Below are 19,378 nucleotides of genomic sequence, written 5' to 3' on the forward strand. Positions count from 1 at the left end.
AATTTTATTACTTCTTTGGCCTTAGTCTCTTCCGCTATCTCGACATTATCCTTGTAATCAACAATCTTTACATACTGCTGACTGAATACTTCTGCCTTTTGAAGATCCTCACATACACACTCCCCTTGTTCATTAATTATTCCTGGAATGTCCTTCTTGGAACCTGTTTCTGCCTTAAAATACCTATACATACCCTTCCATTTTTCACTAAAATTTGTATGACTGCCATTTATGCTTGCCATCATGTTAACCTTAGCTGCCTTCTTTGCTAGATTCAATTTTCTAGTAAGTTCCTTCAATTTCTCCTTACTTCCAGAGCCATTTCTAACTCTATTTCTTTCCAGTCTGCACCTCCTTCTTAGTCTCTTTATTTTTCTATTATAATAAGGTGGGTCTTTACAATTCCTTACCACCCTTAAAGGTACAAACCTGTTTTCGCATTCCTCAACAATTTCTTTAAACCCATCCCAGAGTCTGTTTACATTTTTATTTACCGTTTTCCACCGATCATAGTTACGTTTTAGAAACTGCCTCATACCTGCTTTATCAGTCATATGGTACTGCCTAACAGTCCTACTTTTAAGACCTTCCTTTCTATCACATTTATTTTTAACTACCACAAAAACAACTTCATGATCACTAATACCATCTATTACTTCTCTTCTGTGGAACAGCATTTGGCCACTTCAAAAACATGTTGCTCTTTTTGGATGGTATAAAGAATTATTTTACTTCCATATGAATGGATGAAAACCATAACGGTATAAGTGCCATTTAAAAATGAGTTAAGTGCAGGATGTAACTCCGGGAGGATGTATCTTTTCACCAGCAAAGAGATATAAGTGATAGCGGTAATATTCTGCGCTCTAGTGATGGGTGGTATAACTAAAAATAGCATGTTTTATACGAGTGTTAAAATGTTTAAATGCCTTTTTCTCTGAATGACCAAAATGCTACTTATACCGTTATGGTTTTCATCCATTCACATCAGCGTTGTGAAGTAATATAGCAAAAGTAATCTGATAACTTGTAACGATTACATTCTTAGTCATTTTTACGTGTAATTTACTTCTTGTAATAAAAATGTAATCGTTACTTTCTAGTAAATGACTACATCAAAACCATTAACTTCACCCATTTTGGATGAAGTACATTCTTACCTCTCCAGTACTTCCAAGTACATCATACTTACCTCAGCATGGTTCTTAAAATTATCACTTCTGTACAGTGTCTTTTCAATAAATGCAAATATGTATTTCCCAAACAGGTTGAAGCTTAACGATGAGAAATTTTAAGAACAAATTATTTTATTTATTGCAGCAGTTGTTCCAGCACCGAAACAAAGCCACGTTAATTGACTGCGATTTGGAAAAGTCACATAGCTATAGGATTCCTTCCTAGATTTTCATTGTGTGTGATATAAGACAGACAGGGCAGTAGTTGGGAAAATAAAGGTATGCCGAAATCAAGATATTTTTGACAACTTCATTAATAAACAAGGTTAACCAACGATGTTCATGAACATTTTTTTACTCTTAATAAACATAATGTTGGATCTTTGTTTTTGGAAATAAGGATTGTGATACTTGTGGATGTCATCAAAGTACATGGGCTGAAGCTATAATCATATTGAAGAAATCAGTCCGCCAAGCAATTGCAACCGAACAAATTTCTTTAATTTTCCATAAGTCTACTAGCAATTTATCTGTTCTGTGGGCTTTATACATTTTTCTGTTTGTTAATAGTACCTTCTGTTTTCTGTAATGAGATACAGGGAATGGGACCAGAATATGCATTCTTCTGGCATTGGCGGGTGTGAGAATTCAACATTAGAGATATCTAAGGGCTCACACCAACAATTCAAGACCTCGTCTGCCCAGCAACTGTAGTCCATTCTTGTCCTTCAAACATACACAGTGTTCAATATCCTGCTTGGCTCTGCTGTGGGCTTTCATAAGTCTTCAGATGTTCCTTCCCAACTAGAGTATGATTCCAGCATATGGAATCCTCACCAGGATTACTTGATTCGAGAACTGAAAGAATCCAAAGAAAAGCAGCTCGATTTGTTCTGGGCAATTTCCGACAAAATATTAGTGTTATGAAAATGTTGCAAACTTTGGGCTTGGAGACTTGGGAGAAAGGAAACGAGCTGCTTGACTAAGTGATATGTTAAAGAACATTAGTTTACTAGTCCACCCAAGTATCAAGTCATTGGACGGGTGACATTACAGTGTTTTAGTTACATATTGTAATGGTTATAGTGTCCGCCATGCCAACTTGCTATGAGCTGGGCTCGTCACCGTATCGGCCCGCCCGCTTACGCTTCGACCGCGCCAATCAAGAGCAAGACTTAAGTGTTAGACCGGCCCCCCTCTCTCTTCTGTCTGTGGTCGTGCAGCATGGTACAGTGGAAATTACCAGACGATTAATCTGGAGTCTTCCATCTCGCGAGGTTCCTGGATACATCTAGCATCCGGACTGTTCTAGAAGGGCTGGTGCAGGTATATAAGAGAGGAGGGACTTGTCTGGAGTGAGTGATAGTGAGATTGAGTTTGCTGGTGTGAGTTAGCGAAGAGTGGAGTCAGTGATAGCCTGGGTTGAGGTGTATCTGCCTGTTGGAACTGAGGACTCGTTCCTGTTTCCCTGACGTGTGTGTGAGTCTCTTGGGGCTGGCTGCTGTAGAAGAACCTTGGGTGTTCTGGAGCAGCGCGAAGGTAACACTGGATGCCAACGTGTGCAGACTGCAAACAGAGTTCGACGGATTGAGTGAACAGCGGATATTATCCCGAGCTGCGTGACTGACGTGTAGACTGTGGACTGTAACAGCGGTAACGAGTGTGACTGAGTGAGTGTAGTGTAAATAATCAAAGACTCTCTGTGTGTGTCACTGTAGAGGGAACATGAGAAACTAAGAGAGAGAGCACGAACCGTGTAAGTGTACTTGTGTAAGTTGTAAGCTCGGCAATCGTGTGTGTGCGTGTGTAAATGTATAATTTTGGTGCTTAGTTAATAAATCTTAGAAATAGGACGCTACCAGGTGCTGTACTCATTTATTCACCCCGCCAACACGTTACGTCAGAAGTGGGATGGACAAGTGTGATAAACTAGTGGATAATCTCTTACGTTAAAACTGGTGTCAGAATCGAGTACCTGCTAGCGTATTTTGCAGTCGGCAGAAATTTCTTGGAGTGAAATGAATTCCGAACAGCTCCAGATTTTTCTAAGTAAGTTTAGTGAACTTGAAAATAAAATCTTATCTGGCTATGACGAACTCATTAATAAACTGAGATCTGAACGGACATCTAACCCGGACCAATTGAAAACACACTTAAGTGAACGGAAGAGCGAGCAGTTAAAGGGTGAAGACGAAGTGCGCTCTCTCGAAACCTAGGTCGACAATTACAATGTGCGGGACGACAACGAACTGGACGAGAAGGGGTCCGAAGAGATGCTCGCGGTTGTGGAGTCCGGAGTTCGAGGCCCAGCGGTGGAAGTGAGGGCCCTGTGTGCGAAAACGATGGCTGTGGAGACGCAAAAGAATCCTGCTAGCAGCGATGGCGGCTCCACCATCTTGAACTTGGAAACCCCACGGGACGACTGGATTACTTCCAAGAGAACATGCCGGACCCAGTTTGAGACAGGATCGAAGTCCAAGAAGAGTGCCGAATATCCGATCGCCGGACTACGAGTACAGAAGATGACAGTACAACGCAGCCCCCAGCTAAGTTCGACTTACAAGGAGGCTGTGGGAGTGCTCGACGTACGCTCTGGTGTCCACCATCCGAGTCCAGCTGCAGGAGAGGACTCAGCGCACCGATATAACGCCGCGGGAATTCGACGCCGAGATCGAGCGACTAAGTGACATGATTGTGAAAGAGTTATCACGATGCGACACCAAGCGCAAGGCGGCTGACGCCTGTGATAAACTACGTGGCGCTGAGATCCGTCCAGGGAGGCTGATCAGCAGGAAAAAGAACTACGAAGAGGCTCTGACGATGGCCCATGAGACAGAGGCAGCGATTGCAACGGCACGGCTGGAGGGACCCCCACCAATGGAAGACGAACTGATTACTAATGAACGAGGATGCCACCTGACCAGGACACTCGTTCCGGCACGAACATCGAATTCTGCACCCCAGAAGAAGGAATTCAGCAGGGTTAAATCTGGGACGAGCAAACTAGTCACGTGTACCACACGTGGGGACTACGAAGGCGCTCAAGCCCTGAAAGTAGACGCGGGTGTGGCGAAAGGAAAACCACCGAAGTTCCGTCTGCCATGCGAGAACATAGATCGTTATCACCGGGAACGAGCACACCGTCGACCGGACCTAGCGGATCTCCCGTGGGTAGGTGGTGGCCAACCGAATAAACCGTCTGGCACCGTATCGTGGAGCAACTCGAGACGAGCGGCCTAAGGAGGGGGCAATGTTATGGTTATAGTGTCCGCCATGCCAACTTGCTATGGGCCGGGCTTGTCACTGTATCGGTCCACCCGCTTACACTTACACCGCGCCAATCACGAGCAAAACTTAAGTGCTAGACCGGCCCCATCTCTCTTCTGTCCGTGGTCGCGCCGAATAGGCCGATGGAAATTACCAGACGATTAATCTGGAGTCATCCATCTCGCGAGGTTCCTGGATACATCTAGCATCCGGACTGTTCTAGAAGGGCTTGCGCAGGTATATAGAGAGGAGTGACTTGCCTGGAGTGAGTGAGATTGAGTTTGCTGGTGTGGGTTAGCGAAGAGTGCAGTCAGTGATAGCCTGGGCTGAGGTGTATCTGCCTGTTGGGCCGAGAACTCGTTCCTGTTTCCCTGGCGTGTGTGTGAGTCTCTTGGGGCTGGCTGCTGTAGAAAAACATTGGGTGTTCTGCAGCAGCGTGAAGGGAACACTGGATGCCAACGTGTGTAGACTGCGAACGGAGTTCGACGGATTCAGTGAACGACGAATACTATCCTGAGGTGTGAGACTGATGTGTAGGCTGTGGACAGTAACAGCGCTAACAAGTGTGACTGAGTGTAGTGTAAATAATCGAAGACTCTCTGTGTGTGTCACTGTAGATGAAACATGAGAAACTAAGAGAGAGCGCGAACCGTCTAAGTGTACTTGTGTAAGTTGTAAGCTCGGCAATCGTGTGTGTGCATGTGTAATTGTAGTGCTTAGTTAATAAATCTTAGAAATAGGATGCTACCAGGTTCTGTACTCATTTATTTACCCCGCCAACACGTTACAATATTTTATTCAGACGCTACGGCTGAGGTCGTCCTCAAAAGACAAAACGTACGAAATTATGCGTAAATAATTAAAGAATAAATGTATTTTCACTTGTTAAGTAAAGTGTACTGGTCACGTGGACTAGTTAACTAAAGTATTGTTCTTAACTAAGCTGTATCAAAACAATGACATTTGTTGATTGTATAAGTGATACCGGTATGTTCCGAGCTGTCAGTGGAGAGATGGCGTAGAATGACATTAGTAGATGAATTAGTTCGAGCGGTGTCTTTAAAAGTAGGAAAGATTACAATATAGACAAAGTTGGAATTCAAGAGGAAAACTGGGGCAAATATTTATTTATAGAAAGGGAATTAAGGGATTGGAATAAAGGATGTTCAATAAATTTACAAATTCTTTGCAAATTGTTTAAGAAAAGGCTAGGTAAACAATGGATAGGGCAACTGCCCTAAATACAGATCAAGGGGAGTACCGATTGACCATTAGAATTTGGTTTATCACAGAGGTGTCGATAATGATCAGCCCTACCAAGTCTGCTTTACCTCTGTCCGTCCTCTACATGCTCTTTCCTGGCTTCATCAATCTTCTGTGCAAAGCAGTCCTTTATGCCTCAAGGTCCAGGTTTCTTTGATAATGTATCTGCAGCCTGGTTTTGTAGTGCCACGAGTTGACTTTACAGCATGTCACATAATTCCACAATGTGGACCAAATGGTATGTATCAAACAAACAGGAGGAAAAAACTGATTTTGCAAACTATCGCTGCTTGTAATTTCCACCATTTCATATTCTCAGGATCTATCAATCGCCCATTTTTCCATGTTTTCATCTTTATCAGTTCATCATCTCAGTTCAATACGGATCATCAACATGAAATTCATAACCCTTGATTTATATAAGCAACAAACAACTTATGTTGGGGGACAGCATAGTTGGAAATTATGACCTTTACTACATCAATTACATTAGGAAATTCACGACTTTGAAATAGGATATAATTTAGCTTCGGGGACTGTCACTAAAACTGACGGATAAGTTACTTAGCAGAATAACAGACTCCGTTATAGAGGGTAAGAGTATTAAAGGGAGACAAACATGACGGTTACTCTGTTTCTAATGATTTAAAGATCCTTGTCCCTTTTCTCTACTGTTCTGTTAAGTGATCAGCGGCATTCACAATATTTAAAAACATAAATTCAGAATCAAAATGATTTCTACTCTTTTTCAGTATCTTATGGCAAAACCAATACTTATTTCATAAGGAAAATAACGTTTTGGTAGGACTTCATTATAATACTAATAACTATGGACCATAAGAGAGATCACCCATAGAAATAAAAGCCCATAAAACCTGTAGTACCGAGCTCGATAGCTGGTCGCTTAAGTGCGGCCAGTATCCAGTATTCGGGTGATAGTAGGTTCGAGTCCCACTGTCGGCAGCCCTAAAGATGGTTTTCCGTGGTTTCGGCCACGGCCTCTTCCTTCCCACTCCTGTCCCATCGTCACCATAAGACCTATCTGTGTCGGCGCGACGTAAAGCAGCTGGCAAAAAAAAAACCTGGATGCTCTATAGAAACATGTCTCATAGGAGGTACAGGGTTTCATAAACGGTTATAGTGATTTTAAATATAACGTATTTAACTGAAATAAGGCCCCACCACTTCGACCACGAGACCCTTCAAGTTTTGAGGGCACATTTTAACAAAATACATAGCGAATATTAGACACGTAAATGTACTTACTGGACAGGGTATTCTGAGAGCATTGATGGTTCAGAGCAATACTCTCAAATACAGTAGAGACAATACGCGACACTGAGCGAGATATCGATGGACAGCTACTGGAGCTCACCCTAGCGGATAGACCTGAACAGTACTGATTCTGTCATAAGAGCACGTGTATTTTTGTGTGAAGTTTTTGGTGTTATTTATGCGTTTTCAGTGAGTTGACATAACTAAATAGTAGCGTGTGTCATTCCTTGATATCTCCTCTCAACACGAGGGGAGAGGTATGTGCTGTGTTTGGCTGCAGTAATTACGAAGTAGAGAAAAATGCGCGGTCGTTCTTCAGGTTCCCTCGTGACAAGAACATGTAAGTAATATTGTGTTTGCATATACACTGACTGACAGAGCAAATGCAACACCAAGAAGGAGTGGTCAGAACGTTATGCCAATTGCAGGGTAGACTGACGTCACTGAGGTATGCTCATGATGTGAAATGTGCCGCTGTGCTGCGCACGTAGCGAACGATAAATGGGACACGGCGTTGGCGAATGGCCCACTTCGTACCGTGATTTCTCAGCCGACAGTCATTGTAGAACGTGTTGTCGTCTGCCACAGGACACGTGTATAGCTAAGAATGCCAGGCCGCCGTCAACGGAGGCATTTCCAGCAGACAGACGACCATACCCATAGGGATGTGTCCACGGTGCAGCGCCTGTGGCGAAGATGGTTGGCGCAGGGACATGTGGCACGTGCGAGGGGTCCAGGCGCAGCCCGAGTGACGTCAGCACGCGAGGATCGGCGCATCCGCCGCCAAGCGGTGGCAGCCCCGCACGCCACGTCAACCGCCATTCTTCAGCATGTGCAAGACACCCTGGCTGTTCCAATATCGACCAGAACAATTTCCCGTCGATTGGTTGAAGGAGGCCTGCACTCCCGGCGTCCGCTCAGAAGACTACCATTGACTCCACAGCATAGACGTGCACGCCTGGCATGGTGCCGGGCTAGAGCGACTTGGATGAGGGAATGGCGGAACGTCGTGTTCTCCGATGAGTCACGCTTCTGTTCTGTCAGTGATAGTCACCGCAGACGAGTGTGGCGTCGGCGTGGAGAAAGGTCAAATCCGGCAGTAACTGTGGAGCGCCCTACCGCTAGACAACGCGGCATCATGGTTTGGGGCGCTATTGCGTATGATTCCACGTCACCTCTAGTGCGTATTCAAGGCACGTTAAATGCCCACCGCTACGTGCAGCATGTGCTGCGGCCGGTGGCACTCCCGTACCTTCAGGGGCTGCCCAATGCTCTGTTTCAGCAGGATAATGCCCGCCCACACACTGCTCGCATCTCCCAACAGGCTCTACGAGGTGTACAGATGCTTCCGTGGCCAGCGTACTCTCCGGATCTCTCACCAATCGAACACGTGTGGGATCTCATTGGACGCCGTTTGCAAACTCTGCCCCAGCCTCGTACGGACGACCAACTGTGGCAAATGGTTGACAGAGAATGGAGAACCATCCCTCAGGACACCATCCGCACTCTTATCGACTCTGTACCTCGACGTGTTTCTGCGTGCATCGCCGCTCGCGGTGGTCCTACATCCTACTGAGTCGATGCCGTGCGCATTGTGTAACCTGCATATCGGTTTGAAATAGACATCAATTATTCGTCCGTGCCGTCTCTGTTTTTCCCCCAAATTTCATCCCTTTCGAACCACTGCTTCTTGGTGTTGCATTTGCTCTGTCAGTCAGTGTATATTCTTCCAGTGACAGAGATTTTTATAGTACTTTATAATCTTCTGACCTGCTCGACCCATATTTTAACTGGCATAAAATGTAATACGCATATTTTATTGTATAGTACAGCAGTTAACCTTCATTACCGATGTCTTGTTGTAGGTGTGATCTGTGGGTTTTGAAATGTCACAGAAGTGATTTGGATAAGGTGTACAAGAAAGAAGGGACGTTACGCTTATATAAGAATTATATGATCTTTTCAGATCATTTCCAGGCCAGCGACTTTAAAAATTCTCGACTATACAGCCAAGGGTATGTTACATTTTTACTCTAATTGTACGTAAATATTCCTCAAAGCATCACTATCGACAACATTTTCATACTTTTCTTTCTTTAATCCCTCTTCTCAGATTAAAGCCGGTATTTTATAGATTTTCTTTCTGTTAGTAGGCTTCATGTTAAGAGGAAATTTGTCCAGCTTTTAAATGTTAATTCATTGCATCATGTGTGTAAGGGATGTGCCGATATTTTTATTGACAAGTGTCTTAATGTGATCATACAATGTTTTTTAAATGAGGAAAAAGACAAATCCAACCGTAAAAGTTCAGGCAGGAATGTTAAAGGTAAAAAAGTAATGCATAAATGAAATATCAAGCCATTTCACAGCAGCCCATTTCATATCTTGTTTATGTGTCTAATTTCAGTCTTTGAATAATAACCTTTTAAATAATTCTTCATTCATTTATCCAGAATTGCTTTAGCAACTTCGAAGTTAATATCTCAATACCACTTTCTTTCTAGACGTAATTTATTTATCCATTTCCGTATATGCATTTTCATTGATATTTGAATTTAGCGCGATTTGTTCAGGTCAAGTCACTAGGAGCGCCACCGTCGAATTGTCTCCCATTTTAGCAAGGCGAAATCCGTAAGTGTCGCGTATTGTCTCTACTGTATTTGATACTATCGTAACTAGCATTTTTCACATTGGTAAAACTTCTGTATCTGCTGATCAGCATTAACCACTTTTATGTGCAGAACAGCACACTGTTAGGTTCCCTGCGCTTTGTTTATTAAATAGGTCTGCTGGTTTCCTTTGTGTGATAACGTTGGCAATTTCACAGTTAATTATCTTAACTTATTACTGTTTTATCAATGTCACAAGTTGCTTTCAAATACCACAGTTTGTCAAGGGTGCGACAATAACAAAATCAAGTTGAATAAGAGTCTTATAGTGTTTACGTGCTGTTGCTGAGTTGAAAGCAGTGGTCAATGCCGCTGGTATGTTAGCGACAGAACCATTGGTCTGGATTGGTTAGTGACAAGACCATTGGGCTAGGGCCTGTAATACAATCATTGATGACAAAATCACTTATCATACAAAGGAAACCAACCTCACAATGTGCTCTTTTGTACTGCCCCCTTTTTGCGAGGTTTTCAGCTGGCAGACACGAGGAATCACATTGTGGAGCGCTTGTATGTGGAGGCTTAATAATTATCAGAGGCATTTTTAATTAAAAAGGGGTGTGGAGAGGCTATTGTGAAAAATGCTAATTACAATAATATTGTTCTGAACCACCTATTTCTTCAGAATTTTCTTGTTGCTGTACATACCTTATAGGTGTTTTCAGAAGAGCAGCAGCTTCACTTAGGTGTCTTTATTTTGCCATATTTGTCAGGGTTACCAGTAAAATGAACTTGCAAAATAGTTGCACTGTGGGGTCAAACTAGAAGTTTTAGAATTCACTGAAAAAAATGGTGTGTAGGCTGCAAGCCGAGTGTTCGGAACAGGGTTTGTTAGTGGAAAAATCAAAGAGAAACTTGCACAAAAAGACAGGAACTATCTATTCATGACCTTTGAAAAGGATACATAACCTTAGAAGGACACCATGTTGCAGTGGATGAAAATTAATATTCTGCAATATAGTGCGCTAGATAGGACACTCAGCAGCAAGCAGTGCAGCTGCGGCTTATCCAACTGCACAGGTTGGATGCCAGCAATGCCTGCTGAGGCTCAGCGCAAGACATTGGGCAACACATTGAATCCAGGGATTAAAAGCACAATGGTTCTATAATAAGGCAAGATAGACTGTTAAGAAAGCCAATAACATATATGTTAGTAAATTGACCGGTTGCCCAGCTTCATGGCTAAATATTGGCCTCTGATCCAAGGAATCCTGGGTTCGATTCCTGGCCGGGGCTTTTAACTTTAATTGGATAATTTGTCTGGGTTTTTGTGATGTGTTGAACATTAAAAATCATGTTAACATTGATGCTTTTACGGGATGTACTTGTACACATGACAAAGGATTTAGGGCTTGTGCTATGTCGGAGAACTTTGCTTCCCGTGTACAGAAGAAAATCTCAACTGTTCATGAGGAAGACTTCTACATTAACAAAGGTTTGAATTTAAGAATGCTTTACAGTTCGTTGCTGTAGTAGTACACTCATTCATCACCAAATGTCTTGATGTATGCTGGCACAGCACTAGCATTCCAACTGGGAGCTGATGACTTTAAGCTCCAATTAAGACATTCCTATCACACTGTGTCTGTGTGTGAGAGAAGTAACAAGGGAGGTAATTACTTCTGTTGAGGCAGCCATCCACAAAATATGTATGAGGCAGTACGACAGAAACGTGTGACTTATAAGGTATGTTGCTGTACCCAACGCCTAATTTAACAAGGGGTGAGAGAAGAGCTCTGAAGAAACTTCAAGATAATTCTGAACTAATAATTCTCTCAGTCGATAAGGGTAATGCAACGGTGGTAATGGACACAGGTGACGAGATTAAGAATAAGATCTCGGCTATGTTGTCAGAGCCTATACAGACTGAGATCACGTGACCCTACCACTCACATGTCCAACGCGACTGTGAAGCTTAATTTAAAAAGAGGAGGTTAAACATTGACTCCGGGAGCAGAGGTGGCGGGTTCTACAGTATATGTTCAGTGAACCCCCTAGCAATATCGAACTCTTAGTAAAATGGTTAATGAAGTGCATATTTCTTTAATTATATCTGTAAATTTGAGCTCGGAGCGATAATTTTGACATCAACACTCGGTTGCCCTCTGGAACCAGTGAAAAGGTTCAATTTCTGGACCGCTGGCACGCGGCGATGGGACGCAAGGAGGTATATCGAACAAGCCCGAAGTCAGCTGAGGTACCGTCTCAATGCGCGCGGTTAAAATTTGCCATGTATGGTACGTTTTGAAGGGTTTTTCATTTCACGATTTTGCATTTTGCAACGAACCAGAATATTTTGGTAACTACAATTTGTATGACGTCAATAGGTGTACATAGCCTGTTTATGCAATAATTGTCAACTTTTAATTAGTAAGAAGTGCTCATAAAAGCAAAATATGTCAAGATAAGAACATAAATAACAACAGGCTGCCTAAAGGGCCGCTCCCACCTAGTGGAATGGAATTGGTTTTTAACACATGTTTAAATGGGAGACAGAGATGGCGATTGCCACGAGTCAAACAGGATTCTCTGCCAAGAATATTTTTCGACTAGTGGAGCGGAATCGAACAGAATTATCAACATTCGTGTAACTTCGTACACGATCGGCATCTTTCGGACGGTGATTTGGCAGTAAATGTTTTTCAGCTGGAAGTCAGCTGTTTCCTACAGATTGACGAGACGAGTTTGTTTTACGATAATTTATTTAATTTATTTATAAAACTGGATACAGAAAAGCTGATCAGTTTAGTTCAGAAATACAGTTTTCTCGATGACAAGTCCCACAAGCACTGCTGTAACTACAACATAAGAGACAATGCCTGGGAGGAAATAAGCAAGGCAATGAAAAATCAAACACGTTAGAATATTCTGCTTTGTGAAAGATTATATACAATTTATTTCATAATTGTTGTTGGCCTTACTATAAAATTGTATCATGTTGAAATCCATTTATAGTATACAAGTACGATAAACGACATCACTTATATTTATTATATTTACAGTAAAATAAATATTTACAATAAAAAATTATATATTTACAATGGACACTTTGCTGCAGACAACACTTCACAGATTTTAATTTGTGTTCAGTCTACCTCTATTAATGATGTCTTTTGCCATGGTACGCAACCTACTGCATTAAAATAAGTTTTAAATTCATCACGTACTTCCATTGCAATAGAAGTAACATTTCCTCCTGTAAAATGCAACCGCTACAGAGCTGCTGAAGTTGAATTTAATGATTCCTCTTCAACGAACGAAATGACATCGTCTCTCAAGAAATTGTACAGTACACAAGTTGTGAAGACTATGTTCTTTACACGTTCAGGAGTTTGCTGTAAACGTCTTTGATAGTCTAAATTTTTGAGCCATTATTCCAAATGTGTTTCCTGCTACATTTTCCGCTCTACTGAGTCTGTAATTAAATATTTTTTTTCTTTGTTGCCATTTAATTGAGCTTTGGAGTAAGGTCGCATCATATAAGTCTTTAAGGGGAATGCTTCATCCCCTACAATTACATGGGGTCAAAGGATATCTGTACCAGGTAGATTCTTCTTTTCAAGTTTTTTTTTCCAGCGCTTTTCCCAAATTTAAATTTTGAAAAATTCCTCCATCACTATTAGAACCAAATGCACCAATATCCACGGCTATGAATTTATAGTTCGAGCCCACCAATGCAAAAAAGAACAATAGAATATGTGCCCTTGTAATTATAGAACAAAGAACCACTTTTATTTGGTGCTTGTATGACGACATGTTTCCCATCAATGGAACCTATTAGTTTAGGAACTGCCACTGTTCTTGAAATCCCTTCTCAACACTTTTCCATTTTTCTTCAGTAGGTTTTGCCATGTATATAGGATGAAGAATGTTCGATAAAATTTCACAGTTTTCATTAACAATTTTGACGACTGTGGAATGTCCTAACCTGTAGCTGAACGAAATTGTTCGCAACCTGTCCCCTGTAGCAAGGAACCTGAAACAAAATAGAGAACAGTTCACTATATTTTGCCTTATATAGTATTTATGTTACAAATTTCAATTATGGTACTTATGGGCCTGTTTTTTTTTCAGCGACTGAATGTAAAGAATACTGGAAGCGTTTGAGGGAATGCTACAGGAAATCTCTGATCAAGAAAGAAAATAGTGGAAGTCAGGGAGGTGTAAAGAAAGACTGGAGATTTTGGAATGAGCTGTCATTCTTGAAGCCATATCGTGCACCAATTTCCCCACAGTTATCCAATATTTCCATAGAAAACACATCCCAGAATTTAATAATAGAACCAACCCAATATTTTCTTGTGAACGACAGTGACACCATTATGTCAACCAAACCTGTAACACCTGAGTCTGTAGTGTATATTGAACCAGAAACCACTGAAGGAACTTGTGCTGCAGATCCTAACCAGTTCACACAAGAAATACAATCTACTTCACAGGCAACAATCTCAACAAAAACAGTGCATTCTGGTATTAAAACGAAACGATCCCAGACACCTCCATCCACAACTGTAGCTACAGTTTTATCAAATTATCTAGAAAAAGTGAACTCTCTTGAAACAAACAAAACTGATGCAATAACACACTTCTTTTTAAGTATGGCAGAGACGGTAAAATCTTTGCCGCTGGACCTACAAATTGCTACAAAGAGAAGGGTACTAGAAGCTGTGTCAGATGCTGCGATGGAAGCAGTCAACCGACAGGGTTATTAATGAAGTGTACAAAACGTACATAATTTTGTTCTCTTCACTGCTATAACTTGTAATAAAATAGATTATGTTAAGATTCAATTACAGTTTTTATTAAATTTAAAATTATCGCAGCTTACCTCAAGTAATTATTCTCAGAAACTTCAAAACTGGGTAAACTTTTTTTTAGAAATATACATTAGTCCCTCATATGATGTATTCCAAGAAACCTTCCTGTATATCGCATGTGTTATCAATGAATGCTACTTTTAGGCCCGGTTTCACAGTATACGCTTAAGCCTTGGATCGGGCTTAAGCGGGAGCTTAAACTCTGGACGAGTTTCACAGTGGGGAGTGCAAGTGGTAAGCCGAGCTTATCTGTGACTGGCTTAAGCTGTATGAAACTGAGGTTTAAGCTAAGGATTCAGTTCAGATGGTAGAGCGCTGGTCTTCTTATAGCCCAACTTAGCAGGTTCGATCCTGTCTCAGTCCTGTGGTGAAGGTGCTCACATTTATAGTTAGTGGGACGTAAAACCAATAACATTAACATTAAATAACTTATATTTCTGAATATATTTCGAGGCTCGGGAAATAATATAGTTTCCGTGTTCCGATATACAGTAAAAGAGACAAAAATGTCGGTCGGTCACTTGCTTTCTTGGCTTACGCTGCGTGAACCATCAACAATAGACCCCAAGTGTAAGTGTACGAATTGTAGAGCATAGAAACCTCTACAAAAATGTCCGATACCTATTTCCAACCGTTTGCCCTCTAGAAGCGATTTTATGCTATACTCAGCGGTAAAAAAATATAACTCCTTAACATTAAATAAATATTTCGATATTATCCTCGAATTCCTCATCGAAATAAATTGTTTGACCTCCTCCAGTATTTTATAGGTTTTGCCATAACCTTGTAAGGACATTATTTGCATGAATGGTTCAGAAGTTATGGCCATTTTAGGCTGTAGTGGTAATACGTGTCAACAGGACGGGCGAGTGGCATTTTTAAACTTTATTTTTGTTACTATTATTGGAATCACATTTTATGTTCATTTTTCTAAATTATCTTGGCTGATAAACGATGCATAACTTACAAGTCAATCAATCATAGGCTACGGATGAAAACAAAGATGAGAATAGGGATGTATCACGCAAAACTTGTCCGCTAGGCAGCGTAATGGTAGTACCCGGTATGCGCTTTCCGCTGCTCGATTGTTTTTATGAGACTTATATGGATTATTCCCACATTTGCGATCATCGAAACGAAACTTTTGCTTTAAATGCATTAAAATGGAGTTACCCTATTCTGCTAATGTTTTCAACAAGACGGGAAATGGTATAGGTACAATGACGATTGCGGATTTGGAAGCAGAAGTAAAGAAAAGGGGCGAAAAAATATCCGGAAAAATGCGCGAGTTGACTGAGAGGGAATAAATGCAGCAACTCCTTCTTTTAGCGTTTTTGCTAAGATTGAATCTTAAAGTACAAATAGCAATTTGAAAAATTCCTAATACGGTATTTTTTCTTTTCTTTGTCGGTTATATGCGTACATAAGGCACGACATTGGTGTGACAGCAGTGCCTGGGGCTACATCCAGTACGACTGAACTTCATTTCCGTGTAGCGCACGAGTTTCAGGATCTTGTTTCGGACCATAAGACAAATACTGGTATAAAAATTTCAAATTTGGAAGTAATGTTCAGGAAGTCTGAAATTGATGGTGCTCCAGCGTCAAATTATAGGTCACTGTGTGATTCAGGGTACCGTACCGCACACGATGTTATGGCTGGTTTTCTACTTCTTTATCTTCTTGCTCTCGCATTTATTTCCAAGGTACCGGTGCCATAGCATGACAATATCGAAGGTACAGTGTTCTCCTTAAGTCTTTCGCCTGAAGTTATTGAAATAGGTCATGTTAACTTTTCAGAATGTACTACCTTATTATAAATGTATTTCTTAATTAGTACTAATTAGCTTAACTTACTAGTTTCTGTAATGACAATCTCCATCTGTAAAATGTTTCAAGCAGACTTTGATATTAGGAGTCATATTTTTATTCCATAGGTCCTGCCTACGAATCGCATGCAACCACTTTTTACGGAAAGCATCTTGCTTAGGAAATTGTCAGGCATCACAATTTTCTTGTCGTAACGATATATTAAATCTTTAACTTCAGCATTTAACTAGGCACCTTCCATTAAAAACACATACAAACAAATGAACAAATGACGATCGACAAGCGCATACCGGGTACTACACGTGAGACATCTATCGGTAGCGTTTCAGTACATCCCTATTGAATCATTGCGCATGCGCAAGCATTACCAACTTCGGAGATGTTCAGCTTAGTAAAGCTGCACATGGTCCCCCTACTGTGAAACTCGTAGTGTTTAAGCCAAAGAGTAAGCCTTGCTTAAGCGGCGTGCGTGGCTTACTAAAGCTTCGGCTTAAACTCAAACTGTGAAACCGGGTCTTAATCTCTTTATCGACCTATTACGAGTTATTCAAAATTAATATCAACTGCTTCCTATAACTATATATGATCTGGTACCAATGAATCACGAAATTAGAAAAATATCTTGCCGACAGGTTGTAAAAAGTTTGCCAAGAGACCTGCCTGTATGTTTATTACAAGGTCTCCTATTAATTATGTTTAATGATAGGTACTGGAGACAACTCTACTTTCAACCCTGTTAATACTACTGGTACAAATATATTCAAATTAGGTTAACAATTAGCATGCCAACTTATTGGGAACAACCTCAAACAAGAACTAAAAACAAAACAAAATAAAATTTGTTTTACTTCAAATAAGAACTTGGGCACCTTCATCATCAGGTCCAACCAGAGTGCAATTAAAAATGAGTAGGCCTAGTTATTCAGTGAAAACTAAAATTTAAGTAATTCAAGCTTTGAGTTTTAGGCCTAAATTTTAATTATAGCCTATATTACAATGAAATCTTGATCATGGCCTTTTATAGTAGTATAAAACCTTTCATTTGTTATTCTGGCTACTGATGCCCTACAGCTATACTGTTTGACTTGATTTCCCACAGGACAGCAAATTTAAATTTAATAAACTTAATGTTCAATAAAGCTGCTGCCAAGCCTAATGCTATAAACTTAGAGGATCATTCTGATTTACATTATTCTAATGAGGATTCTGTGCAGGACTATCCCTATAGGGAGCGTGCACGGTACTAGTAACAGAGCGCTCTGGCGGAGTTCCGAGAATTAATACGGTGAGAGTGCTTTCCGCTGAAGTGAAGACTTACGTCATAGTTACGGCAAAAAAATATCGTTGCATCTTGTCGCCAAGGTATGAAGTAGTGCTATGGAAGTTGTAATACAGTATGGGTTTGAGTACATACATTTCCAAAATAGTGTCAAGTCAACAATGAATTGACAGTGGCCATGTGTTACAAGTTGAAGAAAGACGAACTGTTTCCAGTTGTACACTTACCGGCTTCGTCATAAGACAGACAAGTGTTAGCAAAAGCCCGTACAAGGTTACAATTGCGGTAATTATGTTAGCTCATTATTGTTAAACATACAGTATTATATTTTACGTGTTAATTTTATGACTCGGTGAAGTCTGTAATACTTCGAATTTCTGTGACTCGGTGGCTGGTGCCGGAGGACAATGCAAACATGTATGTGCCATTATACAGTACTGCAATTCTGATTCAGGATTTAGTAAGACAAACTTGCCGCAGGAATGGGGGAAACCAAATTAGAAAACAGCTGGTATGTAATATTATCGCTGTTAATTATGAAATAAATTTAAGTCCTCACAGTATGATTAATACATTGTAGATTTTATATCTTCTAGGCTCCGTAAAATATGCTCCTGATCTGTATACCAATAAGCCAATATATGAAATGAACAATTTTCTCTCATTCAACTTTTTCTGATATTCTGGGGGTAATTAAGTTGTTGGTTTTGAAAGTATTTAACGTTCCTTACTCTCTTTCAATTTGAACATATTTCCTTTCATAATTTTAAGAGTTTAAGTTCCACTCTTACAGTCTATAGTCCTAATTTTACATAATAGCCTACCAATACTTGGAAAGCATTAATCTAATTTAAATTTGCTGTCCTGTAGAAATTCAAAAAAGTAAAACAGAATAGCTATACGTTGTCTGTAGCCAGAATAACAAATGCAAAGTTTTAAAATGTTCTAAAAGGTCATGATCAAGATTTTATTCCGATATAGAATGTTATTAGAATTTAGGCCTGAAACTCAAAGTTTGAATGCACCAGAAAAACCTATTTATAGCCATTAATAACGAATATATGAACAAGTCTAAGTCATTTTCCTTGTAAGTTCACATTGAATAGATTTCTAACTTCACAAAACTCTTACTGGACAGGAAATAGAACAAATAAGTAAAATTAGAAGATCACGGCGGGATTACGCCAATTTGCTCCTTCCGGTAAATTTCTACAAGGTACCGGTAGAGATGCAAGCGAAGATTATTTCATGGTGAAGTGATGGAGCTAGTTTGCATTTCTACTGCAGTAATTATATAACAATTAATGCTTTTATTTACGTCTATTGCTATCAAATTTCGCAGTCAGCTGACGACTGGTTAGGCTTCACATTCGAGTCGACGTTAAATATCGGTACTGCTAAGGAGAAATTAACATTCTCCGTAACAGCTTGCTAGAATTTCATCAATAATTCGTAATAAAACTTGCCCACAAGCTCACTTGCTGGAAACACTAAAATGGATTGATAACGAAGTGTCTAAAGATAGGCCTACCCACATAATTGTCATTACTCTACTCATATATTATGGTTTTTCTTTCGGTTTTGGCTTAAAATTTTTACAACTTACCTCAAGCAGACGATCGTTCTCAGAAGAGGAGGTACTGGTGCACGAAATCTTGTGAACTGTTTCATTAAATGTGGTTCTGCCATCTGAAATGGTTGTTGAAATTTCAACACTCATTCTGAAGTACTGCCGAAACTTAGCTTCATCGCGCAATAAAAATTCAAATAAATTTGCATACTCTCCTTTCGGCTCCCTTGTTAA

This window comes from Anabrus simplex, chromosome 1 (assembly GCF_040414725.1).
Source record: "Anabrus simplex isolate iqAnaSimp1 chromosome 1, ASM4041472v1, whole genome shotgun sequence".
Classification (NCBI taxonomy): Eukaryota; Metazoa; Arthropoda; class Insecta; order Orthoptera; family Tettigoniidae; genus Anabrus; species Anabrus simplex.